General features: G+C 32.5%; 1 protein-coding gene across 13 annotated transcripts in view; it reads right to left on the bottom strand.

The window, feature by feature from the left end:
- The window catches only part of PEAK1 (pseudopodium enriched atypical kinase 1), a 259,266-nt gene that overhangs the window by 122,235 nt on the left and 119,384 nt on the right, over positions 1-17,647 (bottom strand). For 12 of the 13 annotated variants that reach the window (XM_011382136.2, XM_011382141.2, XM_011382137.2 and 9 more), the window contains one exon: positions 8,208-8,345. The gene's annotated coding sequence lies outside the window, so the exon portion shown is untranslated. Of the gene's footprint in view, positions 1-8,189; positions 8,346-17,647 lie in introns of all 13 variants that reach the window. The other variant, XM_011382134.2, reaches the window with a different exon arrangement.

The following is a 17,647-nucleotide window of genomic DNA, read 5'->3' as shown; positions in this document are numbered from 1 at the left end:
TTGGCCAAAGTGATAATATGCAACTCCAGTTTCTCTTTTCCATGTGTATGGAGTATCATGGAGAATCCTTTATGGAAAAAAAATCTTTCATTCCTACAGAGTTTTAACAGTCTGAAAAAATTCACTTGCTGCTTTCCTTGTGTGATAGACACTACACAGAATGGCTAGCAACTAGAGGCACGAGAAAGACTAACCATTTAAAAGCAGATTGAATGACACCTCCCGCCCCCCAAAAAAGATAAAAGGAAACTACATCAGATTTCTTCATTCACTCTGTCTATTCTTTGAGGTTGAGGTAATTATCACAGATTCAAATGGCAGATGGGAGAGATCTCATATTGGATTTCTGATATCAAATTAACAATTTTCAAAGTATTGAAAGGGACAGTGGATCAATTAACATTCTTCAGTGCACTCAAGAGCACAGTGGGCTAGCAAGAGAAGCCCATTAAAGGTGACTGTAGCTATTAGCTACTCCTCTCCACTAGGCTTCCCTGGCACCACTACAATAGCACTTATCACCATTTTGTTATTGTTCATATGATTCTCTCAAGGGACTTTTATAATGTCCCTCTAACACAATGCTCTGTGAATATTAGGGTGCTTATTAAGCTAATGGATTAAAGGACTTTTTGTTTCTTTTTAGTTTTATTTCTAAATGTTCTGTACCATTTGTTGAAGACTAATCATTCTTCATTCTGCACCTTTGTCAAAAATCAGATTTTGAGGGGTAGATTATTTTGGATTTTCTACATAGAAAATTATTTCATTTGCAAATATAAAGAGCTTTATTTCTTCCCCTTCAATGTGCACTCCTTTCATTTTCTTTTTCTTCCCTTACACAACTAGTTATGACCTAGGAGTGGAATTTCTGGGTCATATGGTAATTTTATGTTTACCTTTTTGAAGGGACCATCTAACATTTTCACTGCAGCTGTAACATTTCACATTCCTACCAGCAATGTAGAGGTTCCGATTTTTCTACATTCTTGCCAACTCTTGTCGCTTTCCTTTCTTTCTTTCTTTTTTCTTTCTTTCTTTCTTTTTTTTTTCTTTCTTTTTTCTTTCTTTCTTTCTTTCTTTTTTTCTTTTTTTGCTTATAGCCTTCTTCGGAGATGTAGTAGGTTATCTATTGTGGTTGGTACCTTTGTCTTTGCACCTTTTGTTTTGTTTTTTTTTTTAAACTTGGACACCTGCCTGATGATTTTGGAAGGGTATACATGAGATTCCAGGAGTCCTGGTTATTTTCTTTGTTGGCAGATGGGCAATTGCATATAGAATAATTAACAGTTAAGAAATATATCTGGAAATAAAGATAATGACTGTGCATTTCTCCATTTTGTATCTAAACAAAGCATCCACAACTTGTTTCCTTTAAAACATCCTTCATGTGAAACTTACCTGTGCTTTAGCACAGTTATACAATGGACCATTACATATCATCAGAGAGGCTAAGCACCAGAATGTTTTATGTTTTCCTTCCTTTCTATATGACAAATCAATGGGAGGAAACAAAAGCTGGGACTGATTCCAATAAAAATGAGTTTCTTAGCGACCAAGTATCTTTTCATTTTACAATTTGGCATTCTCAGATAAGCTTCCCTGTAACCTGGTATCAGAATTGTTAATCTTCAAAATATAAAAGCCAGAATAATAATACTAATTATTTTTCCTCCCTTGTTCTGTTGCTATTACATGGGGACAATTACTTCTGAATTAAAGTACCAGAGGAGTTGAGAATAACTGGCTTGTTTATTACAAACATTTTTGCAGATTTTCTGTTTTCCACTATTATAACACTGTGGTACGTGAATTTCACTTCTTCTAATAGTAACATGGGGAATCTTCGAATTCATTATGCTCTTCGATCACTTCATATGTTTGGTGGCATTCCAGCTAACTGCCATTAACTTGAAACATTTACTGCTAATTACAGTTGGCATAATGACTCAAAGGGTAAAAATTGTTCTTAAGATCCACAGTAATCATCTCCTTCACAATTGCTGCAGATTCCCATCTTTTCCTCCATCATCACTAATGCCAGGGCTAGGCCTTTGGGGAAAGGACTTCTAAAGCTCTTCTCAAAATTCAGACAAACATCCTCTTCCTGGATCAACTCATCATGGTGTTTTTGAAGGCTAACTCTTTTCATACAGCATGAATGGCTTCTTACTACATACATAGCACGTTGTCTTGCTGGCAATGCATGTGTAAAGGGAGAACTTCTACCACGATACAGTCATTTCTTGGTCATCTGACTCTACTAGAGAATATTTCTGTTAAAATTATCTCAGTAGTATAGAATTTTTAAAATCTAATATTAGAGCAGATGTAAGCCCACAGGAATAATTGTTCTCCCTATGAAAATCTTAAAAATATATTTTTGAAAACCTACTGAATGATGGAATTACATTCTTCCAAAACACAATGCCGATTTAACAAGACAGTGGCACTTTAGGTAGCAAGAAGATAACAAGAGAACAAAGCCACAACACGACAGCAAATCTCCACTATTGATTACTGCTCTTCTGTGCTCTATTTTATTTTGAGTTTAGATGAAAAATAGATTTAAATGAATATCGCATGCCAATGGAAGATGCAAAATATACATAAAGAATATCATTCGCACTACATATTGTTTAAGAATACACATATAAGAATATATATTCAACTTTATAAAGCATTTTCTCTGAAGAAGAATAGTAATGAGATTGGAGAGTGATCCAAAAAAGATCACAACTGTTCCTAAGTTGTTTCCTTTTAGCATGAATGACAAAATCTTACCATGAAATTAATTCTTGATGGTGAGATAACAAATGTCTGTTTCATATTATTTTGAACTTTTTGAATTCTTGAAAATTTTCACAATAAAAAATTTTAAAGAGATATAACAACACTTGTTTACATTTTTGCTTGGAAGTAAAGCAGATTTATAAACACAGTAAACATAAGGAAGACCTTGTTTCTTGGAGTAGAGTAATATCGGACCAAAATACATTTTGATCTATATTGTTTGAAAAAAAAACTTGAAGTGATACTGTAATGTCTGAGTAATATTAGGCAAGTACATTTGCCTCCAAGAGCTTCCATTTCTTTTTGTGTAAAGCAAGAGTGTCAAAATATCTTGGATAACCTCAACTTTAAAGGTTTGACTTTTTTTCCCCTAGAGGATGTAAGTATATTTCTGCACGTTATTTCCTTTGCCTAGAATTCTTTTTCTCTAGCTTGTTCCCTGGCAGTAAACTCCTTTTTATCCAGTAACATTCAGCACAAAGAATACCTTCTCTCACCCCTCCCAGGCAGCAAAAAGCACTGTCACAACTCACTACTCACACTTTCATTAAGTACTAGATGCACTGCTATACTGTCTGTTTATGTTTGGCTGCCCTGATAAATAGTGAGTCGCTAAGGACAAGACTTGCACTGTACCCTTCTTTGTATCCCCTGTACTTTCCACAATGACATACTTACAGCCAAGAGAGCTGTAATATACACAAACCATATAAATCTAACACAAGATTAAATTTTTTTTCATTCATTGCTAATATTATTTTTCCCAACTAAATGTATGATGTGTCAATATGTAAAATGGCATAAAATTTACTCCACTGGTCAGGTAGGTTGATCTTTCCACTAGAAAGTAGGAGTATAACCCAGATAATCTATCAACGTTCTCTCCAAAAGAATCCATAAGATCATTTTAAGTTTTATGGTGTTGGTTTAGAAAGCAAGGATGAAATAACTTTTCTTGTTATCCTTTTCTTTTTCTTTATACTACCCAGCTTTTTATGAAGTACATGATACACTCTTCTTAAGCAAAATCTCATTAAATTAAGATACACTAAACAAACTGAAATACTTATAAATAAGTAAAACATTTGATTATATATATTTAGATATTATGTGACTGGCTGTCAAGTTTTCATTCATTCGTTTTTCATTCAACTCCTGTTCTCAAATGGGGCCTGGCTACAGTTCATGTGGTGGAGGAAAAATAGTGAAAATGTGGAGGGGAGAAAAAACTTCATGGAAAATGGCAAGCAACCCTCCTGCCCCAAGAACCCAAGGAAACGGAAGAGTAGATCTTAGGATCCTGAGTACTCTTTTAGCCCAATCTCCTCAGGTTAGGTTCATAAAATAGTTGCTCACTGGGAGATTCTTAGAATCAATGGGATTGTTCTGGGAGTCTTTCATCCTGCCACAAAACCTAGAAATACCCCCTCACAATATTTAAGACAAGGCAGACAACTGCCACCAGATGGAACAGGGAGAATCTGGAACTCAAAGCTGCATCCTCAGAATTCCTAACCAGGTACCTGTGGAGCTCACTCTACTTATTGCACTAACATAGAAGTAAAATGACTACTTTTTACAGGACTGAATTTTCTGAATCACACTAATTATGACAGGGTTATTTTTTTAGCTTTTTATTTTGAAATAGAGATTTATATGAAGTTGCAAAGATAGTACACAGAGAGACCATTTACCCTTTAAAAAGTTGCCCAAATAGTCACATCTTACATAAATGTCATACAATATCAAAACCAAAATTGACATTGGTATAATGTGTGTGTATTCCATGTCATTTTATGATGTGTAGATAAGAACTATTCCCTCACTGCGAAAATCTCCTATGTGTTATCTCTTTATAGTCATACCCACCCAATTACCCCTCAAACTTCCCAAATCCATGCCAACAACCAATTTGTTCTCCATTACTCTAATTTTGTAATTTCAAGAATGTAATATAAATGGAATCATATACTTTGTGACCTTTTGAGACTGGCTGTTTTATTCATTCCTTTTTATTGCTTATATAGTATTCCATGGTATAGAGTTTAACCATTTACATACAGTAAGGCATTTTGGTTGGTACAATTTGTGGCTATTACAAATAAAACTGGTATGAAAAATCATGTACATGTTTTTGTGTAGATATAAGTTTTCATTTTACTGAGATAAATGCCCAAGACTGTGATCACTATGTCATATGGTAGTATATGTTAGTTTTCAAAGAAACTATCAAATTATGTTCCAGAGTGTCTGTACCATTTTACATTCCTGCCAACAATTCGTGAAAAATGTAGTTTCTCTGCATCCTCACAAGCATTTCACATTGCTATTATTTATTTTAGTTGTTCTTATAAATATATAGTGATAACTTATAATTTGTATTTCTGTAATAGCAAATGATGTTAAATATCTTTTCATGTGCTTATTTGCCAATATTAAAAGAAAATGTATCCTTTTTGGTAAAATGTCTCATGTCTTCTGCCCATTTTCGAATTTGATTATATTTTTTTAACTGTTGAGTTTTAAGAGATCTTTATATAGTCTACATATGACTCGTTTGTCTTCTCATCCTTTTAACTGCATCTTCTACAGAAGAAAAGTTTTCTAATTTTGATGAAATCTGAATTGTCAATTTTATTTTCTTTTATAGATCATGCTTTGGTGTCACATCTAACTATTCTTTATCAAGCCCTAGGTCCTAAAGGTTTTTTCCTTTGTGTTCTTCTAAAAAGTTTTGCTTTAAAGACAATCTATTCTCCATTGAATTGCTTTTACATTTTTGTAAAAGAAAAATAAAAAATCAACCAGTTATACTTGTGTGGGACTATTTCTAGGTTTTCTATTCTAATCCATTGATTTATGTGTCTATCCTGATGCCAATACCAGTTTTGAGTACTGAGACTATATAAATAATAAGTCTTGCAATTGGGTAAACTGGTTCCTTCCTTTTTTTTTTCAAAATTGTTTTAGCTGTTCCAATTCCTTTGCCTTTCCATATAAATTTTTAGAAATAAATATACATTAGAATTTAGAAACTGAATTAAACCTATACATCAATTTGGGAAAATTAATATATTTATTAAGATTAAATCTTAATATGTTGAACTATCTTAAAGTTGATGATAGGTTAATGTACTGTTTACTATAACTAAAATAAATACCTATTTGAAAAAGACTACATATAAATTTAACAAAGATGCCATTAAAATAAACTGGATTCATTACTGTTTTAGTTTTTAGTGACAATAACAGTTTCTGAGACTGAAAAACAATTAAGAATCTTCTGGGGATAAAAGAAAGAGAGGAAGGCAAGTAAGATTTCAAGGGAAGACCACTGAGTAACGAGGTCAGTTTTGCATTTTTCCCAGCCCATTTCTCCTATCTTCCTCTGTTCTCTAAGTCTCTTTCAAATAAAATGTGGGTCTACCGATATAATTAAAAACTAAACCTTTACTTAGTAGTAGATTAAGTCATCTTTAAAATTATATAACTAACACTTTAAGAACATAATCAAAACAATGATAAATTACTGACAAAATAAAATCGATGCTGCAAAAGAAACATGTATCTCAAAGGAGAATAATTTTACAAAGCTGAAATGAGAATATGCTAAGAATAAGACATTCTTCTTATCTACCACTAAGTAAAGAAGCAACTTCGACAAATTGTACTGAATATTTGTAAACTACAATAAACTCCTGCTTAAGAGCTCACCTCATGGATGTGAGTTACATGACTTCTGAACTAGAAGAGATGTAGTTTTTATTTTGTAGAGAGGTCAAGATCTAACCTAATTTATTCCTTGATAATATAACACTGAAAAGAAATTTGAAAGTGAAAAAAGTAGAAATTAATGATTAGAAATACCCACTATCTATGGATTTCAATGATTCCATCCATGGTTACCAAAAATATCTGAGACATAGATTTAAATGGAATTAAAAGTTTGATAAGAAGTGGTAAAAGTGCTATGGTAAAAATTTTGACTATGCTGTTTCTGTGGGGGTCATTAATGAAACTGTGGTTACATAAGATTATAAAATCAGATATAATTAGATGGGTAAAGAAACTTCAATCATTAATTCAGAAGACAGGAAAATTTGGTGACTATCTTATAAGTGAACATTCAGCACTTTTATTTCTGCTGTTTTGAAAGTAACTTTTTCAACTTTACTTAACTTTCTAAATGGTTGAGGGCTAGACAGAATTTCTGGACATTTAAAAATGGCTAAATGCTGCTACATGGCTGGTAGTGATAAGAACATAGAAAAGTTCTAATTATGCCATAGGTAGAGGTTTAACCAATAACTGGAGAACTTTTAAAAAATCGATGTTAAGGTTATTTTTTTTAATCAAGGTTAATAATGTTAGCACAGGCAACAGTAATTAGAATATTCATTCATTATATACTATTTATCCTTGGGTTACACTTGTCAATTTGAATATTTCCTTGAAATAGGTACTGCATTCCTTAGAATCATTAGGACTAGTAACTGATAACTGTATTTGATAGATTTTTCACATCTCTTGCATTTCAAAGCAAAAACCTAGTTTTAGTAAATTCACTACCAAAACGCACTGACTCAAGCAAAAGATAATCTCTCAAAATTAGATTAATAGACTTCCAATGAATAAAAGTTCTAATTGTTCACTAGGATGACGTAAAAAATTTGCAAAAATTTGAATCTTTACAAAACATGCATTGAAACAACTTTGGTCTAAGATCAAGGAGATTTAAGAAGACTGATGAAGAATCTTAAATCTTTTTATAATTGCTTTACGCTGTACTTGAAATGTAAAGAGTCCTTGCAATTTCACAGGAAGAAATGATTTTATAATCTTTTCAAATTTCTATCTCCTTTTTTATTCTGTCTTTCCTAACTTAAATTTCTGAGGAGGGACAAAGAAGAAATTAAATATTAAATAAAAATAAGATGTCAGATATGAAGGGAAAAAAGATCAAGACCAAGTCAAGTAAGAAAACTAAAAAACAACATGAAATAAAATTCAGAAAACAAGGCTAAAAACCTTTGTATATATGATAGGATACTGCCATTTATGTTGCCTGAGTTATTTCTATAAAAGAAAAAAAAAATATTTGGTGAAGAATAGATCTATAACTATACCATTACTATGCCATATTCTTTACTCCAATAAGCTTATCTATGTCTATGTTAGGAAGTTCATAACATAGGGGGAAAAATTCTTTTGACCAATATCAGGGTTGAACTGTAAGAGTCAAACTAAAAATCTGACTATGTTAAATAAGTTATAAAATTACCAGTTTTATCTATATTTTGGCATGTGTAAGGTAAATATTTAAATTTAAGAAGAAATCCTTTCAAGTCATCGAAAGTTCTTGGTTGAAATGTAAATGATATGAGAATTCTGGTTACCAGTTAAATTTGAAGTACTTCATCCATTATGGTGACAAAGGTGGTTTTAGCAGCTATCATTACATTCCTTTAAAATTTCAAAGTAGTTTGGATCTTTCCAAGATGTCCTTTCTTCCTCTCTTCTCATTCCTTATTTTTTGAAGACAGCAATGTTTACTGCAGGAGAAAAAAATAAAATAAAATAATAAAATAATTTAAATAAAATAAAATAAAATAGAGCAAAACTAGAGAGTAAGCAAGTTTTAAATATATTGGACATTTTTTTCCTTTAGAAAATTCTTAATTTCACCCTCACTCAATAGTTATAATTAGTCTTATTTATTTAAGAAGTAACTTCCTTACTTAGGACAGAGCCTCACACACTCAAGAACTATACATAACATATCCAAGAACCAAGGAACTTACAAGAATCAAACTAACACTGGTGCACTTAAAACTTTCTAAGACTTTATTTGGCTGTTGTTGTATATCTTTTTTTTTGGCTAGAAATATAAGAGCATCTATCTAATGAGAAATATTAAATGCTACTTCATTTTTACAAAAATCCAATTCTAAAAGTCAATGTCCAAATTTGATATAGCCTCTGTAAAATACGTAAGTAGATATCTCCAAAAGCAAAAATTTCTTTAGTCACTTTGCAGTGTTACTTTAAGCTCAAGTATGAAATGTATTTATACTTTGATATATAATAATGTCACTTAAATTAATAAATTTCTATCTATTTCTGATTCTTGGGCACCAAGTATATGTATGTTCAAACTGGCTCAACCCCTAATTGGTTTTCTCTATATCACCAATTACAAGGAAAATAACTGGAAGAGTTAAGTAGAAAGTGAAAGATAAATGTGATTATTTTTAAATGATTCTCGATTGTGCTTAACGTATTGTAGAACTGAATCTTTCAATAAATTTTAAGACAACGAAAAAGCATTTTAAAAAGGAAGTTTTTGTGCACTATCAAGCAATATCTAACTCCGACACAATTGGGTTGTTCATGATGAAAACAACACCTAATGTTCTTAGAGTATTTATATTCATCACTTAATGTGGTATACAACATTAAGCAGTATGTAGGAGAAATAATACCAAGAATATACATATACCACTAATATATAAATGAAATGATGATGCTTGGGATCACTACACAGTGGCAATGTAAGTCTTCAAATTATGTAAGTCTTCTTTCCATTATGAGTCTCTGAAGAAGAAAAATGGAATTTATGCTGATTTTAAATTTTGAATATGAAAAAACTGAATATATAGGCATACAAATATTAGCAACCTAGAAAAGCACAGCGCGATTGAAAAGTGAAGTAATTTCCCAAGGGAAGGTGTTTGGCAGGTGACTAAACTGAAATGAGAATACAGATCTCTTTTCTCCCAGTGCAGCGTTCTATTATCTTCCTATAATTCATCCTGCATTCTCTCTTCTCAGCCCCCAAAATTGTGTGTTTGTGAATATTTTATTCTTGGACTTGTACGTATTCCATCATAATATAGCCATTGAAAGCTTACCAACAATGTAAGAGATAAAGAGACATAAAGTGTTTAATTAAATCTTCACATTTTAAACGTGTAATTTATAGACGGGATAGTTGTGTCTTATATTTTTCTCTAGTCTGAAAATTCCTGACTCTAAATTGGAGAGTTTAGTTCATCAATATTTATGTAATTAATGAAATGACTGGGTTCATAACTACCATTTTGCTGTTATCTATTTCTATTGTTTTCTGCTGCTTTTGTTTTGTTTTGATCCTGTTCTGCCTTTTTCTGTTTTAATTTCAGTTAATCAAATATTTTTAATGTTTTAATTGCTCTTCTTTATATCGGGGAAGGGTGACACTCTAAGGATTATTTATAATATGCATCCTGAAATTATCACAGTCCACTTAAAGTTAATATTGAACATCATGCAAAGCTAAGAACCTTGCAATGGTATAATCTATTTACTACAATATCCTTTTTGCTAATGTCATATATTTCTACATGTATTATAAAACCTTATAATGAGTAGTTTAAGTAGTTAGCTTTCTATTAAAGTAACATGAGGAAAAAGAGATAAATTGTTTATATTTATCATTCTTGGTGGTTTTCATTTCTTCCTGTAGAACCAAGTTTCTATTTAATATCACTGCCCTCAGCTTACTCTCTTTTATTATTTCTTATATTGCAGGTCTGCTGACAATGAATTATCGAAGTTTTTATTGATCTGAAATGGTCATTATATTACCTTCATTTCTGAATGTTATTTTCATTGGATATAGAATTCTGAGTTGAAAGTTTTCTTTTTTCCTTACAGCTCTTTAAAGATGTCATAGTTTTCTGGCTTCCATTATTCTGATAAATTAGCTATTATTAATAGTATTGTTACCCTATTTCTTTTGATTTCTGGTTGTTTTTAAGACTTTATCTTTGTTTTTCAGGAGTATGACTAATATATGTCCAGATTTGGCTTTCTTTGTATTTATTCTTCCTTTGGGTCACAGAGTTTTTTGGTTCTGTAAGTCTTTTGCTAAATTTGAGAAGTTCTGCTAAATTTGAGAAGTTTTCAGCCATTATTTCTTTTAAAAAATTTTCTGTACCATTTTCTCTCTTTACTTCCTGGGATTTCGACATATGTAAGTTTGATTCTTGTTATTGAGGTTCTTTTTTAAAATCTTTTTTCTCTTTGTTCTTCAAGTAGGATAATTTCTATTGATCTGTCATCAAGTTCATTGGCCCTTTCTTCAGCCATCTCCCGTCTGATGTTAGGTCTAGATAGTGAATATTTCATTTTAGGTATTATATTTCCAGTTCTACAACTTTTTTTTTCTTTTTTAAAAATAGTTTCTACTTGTCTCTGCGGAGAGACTGGTTTCATTCAGTAAGTCCTCCTTTTTTGTTATTTTTGTTATTGATCATATTCATAATAGTCGATTTAAAGTTATTGTTTCCTGACTCTAACATCTAGATTGACTCCTTTTTCTCTTAATTATGGGTAGTATTTTCTTGTTATTTCACAAGTAATAACTTTTTTGCTGCAAAAAGACAATATGGATAATAAGCTATAGAAACTCTGTATTTATCTTACTTTGAAGCATGTTGATTTTTCTTCCAATAAGTAGTTAAATACTGACTGCTCATCTTGTACTTGTGGATTCTTGGCTTTACACTGTGTTACGGAGGATATGTTTCAGCTTTGCCCTTTGTCCTAGAACAAATCTCTTAGGCTTTGAACATCTTTACTTCTAAGTCAGGACCCTTCTGAGATTTCAATAGAAACCCTGATATGTTTGATAGGACTCAAACTCCAAATGTAATCAGAAATACCACCTCAACAACTTCCCATGTCAGCTCTTAGTTTCCACTAGGCTCTATGGAGTCTCCTCTATACATGTGAACTTAAGGATGAGCAAAAAGAATTGAAAGGAATACTTGTGAAAATTTTGAGGCTCTATACTCCGTCTCTCTCTTTTCTGGGGATTTTTACCACTAAATTCCAGAACAACAGGCATGACTTGAAAGGCTTGTGGATTACACAGCAGTAATATATCAACGTTGATTTGCTGATTGTGATTATTTTATCTTAGTTGTGTGGAAGAACATTATTATTGTTGTAGAAAATATACTCTAAAGTATTCAGAGGTGATAAGGTATAATATCAGCAATTTATTCTCAAATGATTCAGGAAAAATGATCTGTACTATTATTACAACTTGCGTATAAATTTGAAACTATTACAAAATATAAAGAAAAAAATTAAATGTATCAACAGACTCTATCACATTTTTAAAATGTCTAATACTGTTAAATTCTTCAAGAAAAAATAGTTTACCATAAGGCAAAGTCAAACTTTTACTCATTCTATTTAATGGACTTGCTTTTAAGTGACAAAATAATGAAGACATGTTTTAGTTAGATTTAGTAGAGAAAATATTATAAATTTAAGTAGCCAAAAAGGAACTGTACCTCAAAAAATTACTTTTAATGAATAACTATACCTTTGTTAAAAAAGACTTAACTACTCAGGAGAGGATTACATGAAGTAATGTAGTTCATTACATTGTACAAAAATACTTCTAGAGTTATAGTTCTTAATATTTTGGGTGAAGTGTGAGTGGTAAGGAATACAAAACTATGAGAATCTGATAAAAGCTATGAACTGTATCACCAGAAAAATGCACATACATGCATCATATTTTGCATATAATTTTAGCTGAGTCATGAAACCCAGCCATGGATCCTGTGAATCTCTAAAATCTATTAGTAGACTTCAAGCAACTTCTGTTTTTGAATTTTTCAAAATAATGCACTTACAGGATTTTAGAACCTTAAGCAAGTTCACAATCTAATGTAAACTGCTTATAGAAAAATAAAGAAACAATAGACCACGAAGATAAAAAGAATTAAGTAAACCTTACCACATTCAGTTGGACTTTTGGTCTAAACACATAACAGATCATCAGTGGTGGTAAAAAGAATGAAATTTATATTGATGTGTGAAAGTTATATAGATAGATGTATAAAGCTGAGTTATATAGATGTGTGTAAAAGGTGATCGAGTTACTTAATCTTTCCTATCTTCGGGTTCTTCAAAAACAAAATGAAATATAACATTTACCCTGGTTGAATTATTTTTAAAATAAAATCAGATAACATGTATAAAGAATTGAATACAGTTTCTAGTACATCGTAGGTGCTCATGAAATGACACGATTTTTAAAATATTCCTTGTCAAGTCATAGAATTGGATAAAATATAAAATCTCAAAGTAAATGAGATGGTTTCCAGCTGAACAAAGTAAGTGCCAAACATTTACTAAGTATCTAACTATATAATATACTATTCAAGGTATTACTGAGGATACAAAAAGGAAGTTGTCCTTCTCTCAAAAGGAATTAGGCAAAGACAGAGCTTTTTCCTTCTTAGTTTCTTTCCTGGGTTCCTTTTTTTTTCCTTTTCCCTTAGGATTCAACTTTTTGCCCGCTTCATACGCTACCCACATTCTCTGTGCCCCCACTAGGACTAGAGGACCTTCATATGAATATCCCTAATCCTGACCTTCCACCTAAGTTTCAGTCTCCTATATCCTATTACTTACTGGATGTTTCCACCTGAATGTACCATAGTTAAATTAAGTAAGTTCAAAGCTGAGCTGTTGATCTTTTTCTAAAGTCTGTTCCTTCTTTAAATTCTGTTACAGTTAACAGTACCACAGCCACTTATCAAGCCAAGTCTGGCAACAATCTCACGTTACTACCAATCATCTTCAAGCCTTAATGATTTCTACTCTAAACACTTTCCAAGTTTACTTTCTCAGCTCTATCCTTATTAATAGAATCCAAATCCAGGTCATTATGTTCTTAATATGACAAAATTAGTAACATACTTGATCTATCTACTGCTACTCTTATCCTACCTCAAAATCACTTACCATACTGTTGTCAAAATAATTACTCTTAAGTGAAAATTTTGCCACATCACACACTTACGTCAAACTTTCATATGTCAAACCCTTCAATGGCTATCTATTATCCATAAAGTCCAAGTTCACCCATAAAATAAATGTCCAGTAGGACATATAAAGTCCTCAATGACCTGGCTCATGCCTATCTCTTTGGCTTCATTTTCTATCTGCCACTTCATCACAACACAGCCATACTCAACTATTTGTCAATCCCATGTATTCTCCTGCTACTCTCTTTGCCAATATAACCTTTGTGTGACCCTTTCCACACAGAGGAAAATCTTACCTGGTCTTAAAGGTTCAAGTACTCTGGGAAGTCTATCCAGGGTATGTACTTCACTACCCCATCAAGCATTTTGTACTTCACTACCATCATCACAAGCATTTTGTTAAAGTGAACAAAAGTGAAACTAAGCAAATTAATGACAAAGCATATAAAACTAGTGGGAAGGGCAACTAGATGGATCTCAGTGTCTCCTTAGAGAAAAAAATCTTTATCTGGGGATATGAGAATAATTCATTGTTCACAGGTTGTTGAAGAGAGGCAAATAAAGTTTTTGAGTAAGTAAAAGAGATGAAAATGAACACATTTAGAGGAGACGTGTATGGCAAGGCTAAAGGGATAGTGAACAGCAAATATGAACTCACAAATACAGCCATCCTTTTAAAGAGGTTTAGAGACCAATAAATCATCAAAGGTAGCAAATTGCTGGATACGCTATATTTATAAAATTGAACAGCTGATCATAGATTGAAAATGCTAGTGCTATGTAAATGTAATGGCATAATAAAGTGAAGGAAGTGGTCACAGGACAGATAAATCATCACCTATATCAGTTTCTATCACCCAAATGTTCTTTGTCTCCACATCCTATTTAATCCATCAAAAAAAGTATACATAAATAGCTATTTCTGACCTGTAAGCTATTACCAAATTATATTTCACAGGTTCTCTCAACTAATTTGCTCTATTTTGCTTTTGCCATAAAAACCTACCAACTTCTTTTATTTGCAATCTCTATTACTTACACTAATGGAAAGGGGACAGAGTGGTAAAAATTCAAAAAACATTCAAAAATCAAAATTTATAAATTCAAACTAGACGATAAATGAACTTTAATCATGATATATGAGGAACTGGGGCTATTCTTCCTGGAGAATACTTAGGGAAGCAGACATGATGGCTGTCTTCAAATACGTGAGTTGTCATACCACAAATAGTGCTAAGAATTCAAGCCAGGGGATAAAAAATTGTATAATGGCAGGCTTCATGGTATAAAAGACAATCTCTTATATATGGGTGGTAAAGAACACCCAGAAACCAAAAGACATTGAATAGAGAGGTATCTGAACTAAAACTAAATGGCCTCTAAAGCCTCTTTCATCTCCTGAGTCTATGACTTTGCAATGTAATGTTTAAATTTATGATCAAATCTGGAAGTATGACAGCATTTCATGAAATCACGCAAAGTTCTAACTGTAAAGTTTCAGTCTTGGGAGTGATGGTAGTGAGGATAGAATGCTGACCCTGAATTACTCTTAAAATCCTTAGGTTTCTAGTTTGGTTATAGTACTCATTTAAGCAGACCTTGTATTACTCAGAACTTTTCTGAACAAAGCAAACAACTGATAACTTTCTCTGTGGGTTTCTTACCAAAATATAAAAAACAAACCAAACCAAAATTTAAAAATTAAAGAGAAAATGGACTGGGCAGTAATAAAAAGTTTTTGAGCAGAAGAATCTAAGGTGCTAACATGAGTCGTATTTAAGGAATTGATCATGAAGTCTATACAGGACAGAAATTTAATGGGATGAGTGAATGAGCAGTTTGTATACAAGGAAAGGTTTCTGGAAGGGTGGATGCAGAAAAGCTATTTTTATAAAAGAAACTATAATCATTTTTGAAAATTAAAGGCAAATATATGCTCTCCACCTTGCTCAAGTCTATATGTTTATGCAAAAGACAAAGTAAGTGAAACATATAACAAAGGAATTTGACCTAGACCTGAGTGTGGACATCTGGAGGATGCACTGAGATTTGAAGGACAAGATCTAAATGATAAATGTTCCAGAAAGAATAATATGTGCCAAAGACCTGAGGTGAAAGGGAGCACAGTATGTTTAAAGAACTGAAAGAAAACAAATGAGGCTAGAGATGTAGATACTCAGGAACCAATCTATGCAGTACATTGCAGGTCATGTTACGATTTAGTTTGCTGTCTAAGATCATCAGGAAACCAGAGAAGGGTTTTTAAACGCAGGGCCATAATGATCAGATTTGGAGTTTGAAAAGATCACTGGATACTGGGTAAAGAATGTATTTTACGAGTTACCAAAGTAGGAGCAGAGGGACAATTTAAATAGGCCATGATGATGGTAGTCTAGAACAAGGTGGTGGTAATGAAGATGGAAAGTAGATGAATTCAAGAGGTATTTCAACTAACTGTTCAAGAAGTGTATCACATAGCTGTTGCCAGTTAGGTGATAAGAGGTTGAATACAAGGGATCTTTGGGAGGGACAGGTAGAGAATTAGGGAAGATCTGAAAGACCAGTTCTGACTCTTAAAAGAATAAAAAGCATTGAGAGCAGTAAGAATTTCCGGCTGAAAGTATGTTCTAAGATAAATAAGGACACAGAAAACAAATGACAGAATTAGTTATACGTTTGGAATGAATTCAGGGGTGCGTGCTGTGGGGATGTTTGTATAAGATGCTGTCATGAGATAAAGGTGGATAGCCAGGCGAGGTCAGATTCTGAAAGGCTGTCAAAAGCAAACAATTTGAACTTTATACTTGAGACTATACAGAGTCAATATATAATTTTACCCAAGAAAGAAACAAGATTTGATCTGCCTTTTGGAAAGACTGCTTTGCAAGTGGTGTGGGACGAAATGAACTGGGGGGCAGAGAGACTAGGTGACTAAGTATAAAGGGTTGTAATGATTTATATAAGAGAAATTTATGAGGTTCAGACCTAGTAGAGGAGCAAAGAAATTAAAGAAGATGAAACAAAAAATATTTATAAGGTAAAAAGAAAAACAGGCTGTGGTAACCAAATGGATGTGGAGAGTTAGAAAAAAAGAAAAGACTAGAACTGTTCTTAGGTTTCTGTCCTGGAACCAGGTAAAATGCAGAACCATCTGTAGAAATGGAGAAAACAATAAGATACATTAAAGTGATAGATCGATAATGGGTAATTGTGATCAAGAAAATGACAAATGTTTTTAATCACAGTTACTCATGTAATTATCCTATTCTGCATACCATTATTCAACTTAGGTTCAGTGGAAACAGGAATAACAGAGTTCCTCTCTTTTCGTTCCATTTAAGAGAGCCTTACACCTGGTTGGTCCTCAACAAATATTTCTTTAATAAATGAATTATAATTTTGCCAACCAAGTGGATATCTGAGTTGGCTAAGACTGTGTGCTTGGCTGTAGCAATTACAGAAAAACAAAGCAACAATCATTTAAACACATAGGAGTTTATTTCATTTCAGGCAACAAGAAGTCTGGAGCTGAGTAGACCAGGGATGGTTCACTTGCAGGTCAGCAGTGAAATCAGAGAACAAGGTTCCTCCTATTGCCCTACTATGCATTCTCTGGCATCTGTTTTCATATTCACACTGAACATTCAGGTATAAATTCCATTTTCCTGACAGGAAGAAGGCTGAAAGGGCCCAAAGATATCTCCATCCAGGTTTTGTCTTTTGAGTTTGGAAGGAAAGCCCTTCCCAGGAGATTTGTACTTATATTTCCCTGGCCAGCACTGTGTCACAGGGCCAACCTTGGCAGACTGATGTCTAAGGGAGAAGGAGGGAGAAAGTAGTTGAAAATAGATGTTTAATAAGCCAACCTAAATTTGCACTGGTAAAATTAATATTAGATTTATCAGAGGTCTTAAGGGAAAGAAAAAAAAAGGAAAGCACAGAACTATGAAAAAAAATAGTAAGAGAAAAATGTAATAGCACCCAGATCTTGGTTTTTAATACTATTCCCCATGAAGAGGAAG

Source organism: Pteropus vampyrus, unplaced genomic scaffold, assembly GCF_000151845.1.
Source record: "Pteropus vampyrus isolate Shadow unplaced genomic scaffold, Pvam_2.0 Scaffold462, whole genome shotgun sequence".
NCBI classification, from domain to species: Eukaryota; Metazoa; Chordata; class Mammalia; order Chiroptera; family Pteropodidae; genus Pteropus; species Pteropus vampyrus.
The sequence above is the reverse complement of the archived record's forward strand: the minus strand, read 5'-3'. Positions and strand labels throughout refer to the sequence as shown.